Source organism: Physeter macrocephalus, chromosome 11 (genome assembly GCF_002837175.3).
Source record: "Physeter macrocephalus isolate SW-GA chromosome 11, ASM283717v5, whole genome shotgun sequence".
Classification (NCBI taxonomy): Eukaryota; Metazoa; Chordata; class Mammalia; order Artiodactyla; family Physeteridae; genus Physeter; species Physeter macrocephalus.
The window spans coordinates 132,228,564-132,236,127 of NC_041224.1; the positions used below are offsets into that span (position 1 = coordinate 132,228,564).

The 7,564-nt window shown below is 45.6% G+C and overlaps 1 long non-coding RNA gene across 1 annotated transcript in view; it reads left to right on the forward strand.

Moving 5' to 3' along the window:
• The first annotated feature begins 512 nt into the window (after positions 1–512).
• Positions 513–7,564, forward strand: part of LOC129392544 (uncharacterized) — a 10,860-nt gene continuing 3,808 nt past the window's right edge. Inside the window, exons 1-2 of the long non-coding RNA XR_008618660.1 lie at positions 513–3,744; positions 4,795–5,094. This is a non-coding gene — a long non-coding RNA (uncharacterized lncRNA). The remainder of the gene's footprint in view (positions 3,745–4,794; positions 5,095–7,564) is intronic.

Sequence of the window (7,564 nt, forward strand, 5' to 3'; positions counted from 1 at the left end):
GCCTCCCCTTTGCTCTGGAGAGACAGCATCTCTGTCTTCCAAGGCTGTATGCTATGCAAGCATCCTTGGGAAGATACTCTGTTGTTATCAGTAAGTGCCTCTGCTTGCAAGGTATATAGAAATGAGAGAGAACTGTCTCCCAACAATATCCGCCCCCAGAAATAATTTGTACAATACAAAATAATTTGTATTGCCAGAAATAATTTGTACAACTTAGAGGAAAACTCCCAGTCAAGTACCATTCTGCAAATTTCAAACAAACTCTTGGTAGTTTAGTGCAGAATTTTAATGTCATAACTGCATAATATCTAAGTGTATAGGCCAATCACTCCTTAGAACTCTCCCTGTTTAAAAATAAATCTGTATTCGTTATTTTTACCGACCATTTTTAGGGGGTGAGAATAACAATTCTTTTAAGAAAATGTTTATGTCATGAAATTTCTCCCAATCTTCTAGTATCTGTAGCTTAAGGAACAGGTTCTACTTTGCACACAGATAGGTGTTTGGTAAGAGGTTGATAAATATACCTTTTCTGGTTTCATTTATTTTAAGAGAATTTTTTCACCCCATGACAGTCATTTGGGGCTGACAGCGTTACCATGGTAACCATGCTCCACAATGCTGGTTGCTGGTGAATACTGGTCCTCAGCACCTCAGCACCTTTCACTACAGTGCTCACTCCCTTATGGGAAGGGAAGCCTTGCTCACAGCACATTTAGGTCAAGGAACCCACGCCCAGTGGCAGTTGGTACTATAACAGAAACCTACTGGATTTTCCTCCCAGGAACCAGTCTAAAGATTCCATTGAGAACGCTGGCTCAACCCATATCATCATGGCTTACATTTCCATTGTAACAGATAGAGGCAAAACTTCTTTGTTTCCTTTTCGGCTGCACTGTGAGAGCTCAGAAGCTCAGTCAATGCAACACCTAATGCACTGAGGGAAAATTTCGGTTGTGAATGGACATGCCTTCCCTAGAGGCAGAGAAGTTTGCAAACTACTTTTCAAATCTCTCATTGTATGATTTTGAAATAAAAATGCTTCTTTCCCGAGCGGGAAGGAGAGATTTTACTCTGGGTGGTGCCCTGGGAATCTGATGATGGAGCATAGTCCAGGGCCGTCCTGGAGGTGATGACTGTCAAGGCTCTGGCGGGGTGATCTCTCTCGTGGTGATCTGGATGGGGTTGACCTCTCTTCTCCACAAACGGGGGAGAGCCTCTCCCCTTCAACAAGGTTTTGTGTATGAGAAGCGGGGGTGGGGAGTGGAGCTTGTTAGAGAAAGCAGCTTTGAAAACTTCATTCTCCTTGCCAAGAACTAATGGACTGTCTTCAACGTGCATGAAATCTGTTCAGCATGGTGACCAGGGGAGCCAAAATGAGGCCTCCACAGACCTAACTGGGCGTCAGCCTACATCTGTGTGAGAAGGTCTGGATGTGTTTATTTTATTCTCTGCTGTAACTAAGAAAAAAACCAACAAAAACCCTGCGAAGGTTCATTGAGACAACAGTTGGTCACAAAAAAGGAATTTGAACCAAGATAACGCTGGTTACATTTTATCCACATGTTCCTGAAGCCTGCACTAACGGTTGAATACGTAGCCTTTCACCATTAGATAAAAAAGTAACGGAATCAGCCTAGTCTTTAGGAAATTAAAGGAATCTACATACACACACATAGATATCTTTTGATAACTCAGGAACCACTGACAGAATGAAAGGATTCCTAGACCAAGTGAGACATTTCACTTTCTGATCATCTTTGTCCCGTGTTGGGAGAGGCAAACGTGTGTTGGAGTGGAAACCCAGGGAGAAACTGCTCCCCTGTCAGTTGCAGTGACAGCCAGCCTTTGTGGAGCTCTATGAGCCAGGCACTGTTCCTCAGCACTTTCCAGTAGGATTTCACTGAATGCTGATTAACAGCCATTTCAGGTGAATGCAATCATAATCCCCACTTTACTGTTGTGGCAAGTGAAGCACAGAGAACTTAAGTGACTTGCCCAACATCACACAGCTAGTTGTACAGGACCTATGCCTCTTGTGTAAAATGATATGCACCCCCCGCCCAGCTTTGTGGCTCAAGGTCCTCGGAGCAAAATGCTACAGCAGGAAGGGGAGAGGAAATCTGGCTGTGGTATACTGGAGGGGAAAAAACAAGGGAGGCTCTTAAAGTCTAGGCAAGGCAATGTCTCCAAGGACAGTGCAATTTCTCATCAGTGAGCTATTGGTCAGACTCCCCAGTCTCAGAGGCCTGTCCAGGGTTTCTGTGCTGCCAGGGTGACATTGCTCAACCGCCTGTAGGGGAGCTGCAGCCCTGGAAAGAAGCCCAGGCTGTAGGGCTGCCGGTATCTGGCTGGTCTTCTACTCCAAGATAGAGGAGAATGTCATTCCTGGGTAAATTTTTCTTCAAATGACCTTTCTGAGATAAGCCCTGTCCACCTTTCTGAGATAAGCCCTGTCCATTTCAGCATCTGCCTTCCTCAGTATGTCCTCTCCAGCACCAAAAAGGCATGTCCTCTGAGATCCAACCAGTTCCCCTGACATCCTTGGGTACTGGTGACCGTGCTTCTAGAGGAGTGAAGTCACTCCCAGCATTGCTTTTCCGTGGGGATCCTGTCATGCTGATGGTGGTGTGACACCTGAGTACAGACTGGCTTTTCAGCAAGATGCATTTCTTTTTAGTTTATGCTGCCAGTTTTCCCTGGAGAATCAAGTTCTGTTTAATCCAAGTGGGAAATGTTTGGAATGGTGATGTCACTGTCTGTCATTGGAAATTAAAAAGCAGGGGGGACATATGCCAACACCTTCCCTTGGAATTTCTTTACCTGACCTTTCAATATAGTAACAGAGTGTCTTAGATCTCAAATCTTTTCACCGTTTATCACTTGGTCGTCAAGATGATGAATGCTTCTGGCCCTAAAATATGCATTATTACAATTCTTTGGTTTAAAAATATATGGATAGCTTTAATAAAAGGGATGACTGGATCAATTAAACTTTCTAAATCCAAAGTCAAGCCCTCTTGGTTAAACCTATAATATTGTGTCTCATAGGTTTAGTTTTAAACCAAGGATTTAAAGCATAACCTATCTGTTCCTCTGAGGAATTTAACTTAAAAAAAAATCCAATTGGGGATAATTGTTCACATCTGCCTAATGATGTTGCTATTTGAAAAGACATAAGAGAATGTACATTTTTGAGTTACAATAGCTTTCAGTTTATAATTGAAATAAAAATGGGAAAATTTAATTTTATATGAGGACTCAAGGTAACACATTTTTTTAGCATTATCAGACATTGATTTTTTTTTCTTATTTTTTTCTGCTTTTGTGCAGGTGATGTACAGAGGAGCAGATGTGTTGCCTCTAGCAAGGCAATAATTCACTTCATTATTATTGTTTGATTTGCCTTGTGTGTGCTGTTCATTGCTAACTGAGCCCTGTAGTGCTGTCCATGGGATCTGAAATGTACAAGAACGGGTCAGAAGGCCTTGGGAGAACTGAAAAAGAAGTCATTGCCCTGGCCTCAGTCACCTGTCCCCAGACAAAAATCACACCCTGTCACCCATGAAGATTTGCAGACCAGCCCCCACTCAGCTGCTGTTTCTGACCATAGTCCTTGCTGCCCTAGGCTCTTACCCATGGGACCGAGAACGTTAATGTCAGAAAGAAGTTAGAAACTGATATTGAAGAGCAGACCTGTGTTGGAAAGAACATAGTTCAAGGGAGACTGGTGAATGAAGAAGGGTAAGTACGAATGCGGTCTGACTAGAGCATGACAGAGAAGAAGGTCAAGTGTGCTATGAGTTAAACTGAAGCCAAGATTCTAATGAAAGACTAAAGTGTTCTAATTTATTTATTTATTGGCTCAATAAGTGCTTCTCAACTGGATAAATCAGAAGATGCTGGTCAGAAGATCTTTGGCAGGTGGAGGGCAGGGTGGAAGGGGGACCAACTTGGGATGTTAAGGGTCTGCAGAGAGAGTAATTGCAGCTTGAACCAGGGGGTCTCTTTGGAGGAGCAGGTACCGAGCGACAGAACTGAACACCGGAGGTGGTGGAGGTGGGATGAATTGGGAGATTGGGATTGACATATATACACTAATATGTATAAAATAGATAACTAATAAGAACCCGCTGTATTAAAAATAAAATAAAATACAAAAAAAAGAACTGGGGCTTCCCTCGTGGCACAGTGGTTAAGAATCCGCCTGCCAATGCACGGGACACGGGTTCGAGCCCTGGTCCGGGAAGATCCCACATGCCGCAGAGCAATGAAGCATGTGTGCCACAACTACTGAGCCTGCATGCTGCAACTACTGAAGCCTGTGCACCAAGAGCCTGTGCTCCGCAACAAGAGAAGCCATCGCAGTGAGAAGCCTGTGCACCTCAATGAAGAGCGGCCCCTGCTCAACGCAACTAGAGAAAGCCTGCGTGCAGCAACGAAGACCCAATGCAGCCAAAAATAAATAAATTTATACAAAAAAAAAAAAAAAAAAAGAACTGAACACCGAAGCCAGGCTTGGTTGTTAAGTGGGGTGGGGCAGAAACTGCTAGTTGCCTACCCAGTATCTACTCTCCCCTTTTTCCTTCATAACACAACCAAGATTTTAAACTGGATGACAATGTGCCCAGCTGGAAGATTACATTTGTTACCCACATTTGCAGCTGGGTTGGCCATTGAGATACAAGCAGAAGTTGTTGGGTGGTTCTTCTGTGAAGATGCCTTAAGAGAGGCTAGACTACTGACGTAATCTTTTTTTTTTTTCCTTCTCCCTCCTGTGCCTTCCTGGAACAGGAAGATCAATGTGATGGCTGGAGCTCTAGCTGCCACATTGGACCATGAAGTGAATTCAAGATGGAAGCCATATGCTAAGTATGGCAGAACAAAAAGACAGAGGAAAGCTGGAACTTTGATGACACTGTAGCTCCCATACCAGCCAGAATCCAGCCTTATTTTGTATGAGAGAGAAATAAGCTTCTATCTTATTGAAACCACTGTTATTTCCTCCTTCACCTGGGACATCACAAGCCTAGGGAATCTTTGGAAGGCTTTGACCAGAGTGAAAAATTAGGGATTTTATTTGTTTGTCTTTTGGTATGTTTATTTTTTTAAGTTAAATAAGCTGTAAAATAAGGGTGATACAACTTGACAAAATAGTCTCTGAGCTCAATCATAAAAGGAATCAAGGGGTTATGTATTATGTGTTCATTATGCTTAAACAAAAAAGGCTTTGTTTGCTTATGTAACTGAGAAGACCAGAGGTTGGGTGGGCTTAGGTAAGGCCAGATGTAGTAGCTGGACAAGCCAGTGAAGACCCAGTGTCTTTCCATTTCTTCTTAGTCTCCCATGGTTTTATTCTTAGACTGTCCCACCTAATGATCACAAAAGCAAAATCTCCTTATATCTGGACCAGGTGGCCATCCCCAAGCCAATCACTGTGGCTAGGGTAGCTAGGACAATGGAACCGACTGGATGGCTTGAACCGACTGAGGTCCACCCAGAGAACCGCAATTAGGTTAATCCCTCCCAAATGCATGGCTGGGAAGTATGGGGCCCTGCTAGGAAGGGGAAAAAAAGAAATGCATATGGGAAGGCCACCACGTGCTCTATGTCTCTCCTGGTCATCCTTCTCAAGTAGTGTTATTGCAAGGGCTTCAGTTTTGTTTTTTGGTTTTTTTTTTGTGGTACGCGGGCCTCTCACTGTTGTGGCCTCTCCCGTTGCGGAGCACAGGCTCCGGACACGCAGGCTCAGCGGCCATGGCTCACAGGCCCAGCAGCTCCGCGGCATGTGGGATCTTCCCGGACCGGGGGACACGCAGGCTCAGCGGCCATGGCTCACAGGCCCAGCAGCTCCACGGCATGTGGGATCTTCCCGGACCGGGGCACGAACCCATGTCCCCTGCATCGGCAGGCGGACTCTCAACCACTGCACCACCAGGGAAGCCCAAGGGCTTCAGTTTTTTAAAAGGCAAAGGTCTTTTGCTCCCAAATTCATTTTTATTAGCCTGAAAGCCAGCATTGGACTTAATGGTTGGGAGTAAGGCATGGGATTGCCAGAGAAACTGTTACTCTTACTTTCATTCATTAATTCAACACCAAACGTTTCTTGGGTGCTGGTTACGTGTCATAGAGTCAGTAGGTCTTGCCTGAGAGGATGAGCACATATTAAGCCATGAGGATCTGTGGCACTAGCACACAGGGATGCACATACTCTTTAGGAAGGTCAGGAAGCAAGTATGAGGGCATAGGAAATAGGATGGGGAAGACTTGCTATGACTAGGAGTTGGGCATCGGGTGATGCCCAGAGAGAGTGGACTTGCGTGATCCCTCAGCACGGCCCTGGGTAGACTGCTGGTTCTGTGCACCTGAGAAAGGGAAAAGCAGGATGGGGGGTGCATGTGGGGGCTTCAAGCTGTGCCTGTTTTGCAGTCTTACCAGTGCTGGATTTTGACTGGGGTTCTGAATCCTCCTGGTTAGGGAGTCTCTGGGAGGAGGATGGATAGAGTTAGCGGTTCTTAACTAGGGTTTTGGGAATGTTTGGGGGATAAAGTGCTAGGAAATGAGGGTGAAATCCCTGAAACTCCCAGGAAGAATCTTTGCCAATCCAGCTAGCCTGCTGCTCTCCTGACCCTGGAACAGTTTCTTGGGGGTTTTCAGTTTATCATGACACAATTCTTTTTTCCTGCAAGAGTTAGAGAATAAGGGCTCCGTAACCCAAAATAGTTCACAGCATGGTATTGTCTCTATTTAAAATCATCTCCCAAGGGGTTCAGCTAACAATGTACATGTCAAATTATGTCACGCCCATTAGCTGCTCTAATTTGGTCAGGCTGGGTCAGGCAGTCCCTGAACTGACGGAGCTGTGAACATCCCAGCAGACAGTCACAGCTGCAGCGCGCAAGCTGCCCTTGGCTTGAGCTGCATCAGGGCGTGACATCCCACTGGCAAGTACAAGGCAGTGTCACGTGGAGGGTTAACCTCATGACGACACTGACCTGTCATCCACCCCCTTTATCAGAGCTTTGCCCCTGGAGACTGGAGTATGTGGGTTTGAATCACGGCTCCGTCACTTAGCGGCTACGTGATCTCGGGCAGGTTAACTTTTCTGAGCCTCATTTTCCACGTCTGTAAAATGGGAATACTCATAACACTTCACTTATAGGGCTGTAGTGAGGGTTAAATGCATGTGAAGTGTTTGGCAGAGGGCCTGGCACTTAATAACAACTCAATGCCGGCTATTTACTACTAGTAGTAGTATCTAATTTTTAAAATCTTGTTTAGTCCTTCAGAACTGGGGCTCCTCCCAAGATCACCCACAGGAAATATTTCACCAGCCCTCCAGAGACCTGGAGGAGATGAGCAGCCCTTCCTGGAGGGCGTGCAGGGTAGCTAGAGGAGTCACAGTGGTATTCTGACATAGAACTATTTAAAATGTGGCAAGAGTGGCCTTGACTTTAAGACTAGCTCTGGGGGCTTCCCTGGTGGCGCAGTGGTTGCGCGTCCGCCTGCCGATGCAGGGGAACTGCGTTCGCGCCCCGGTCTGGGAGGATCCCACATGCCGCGG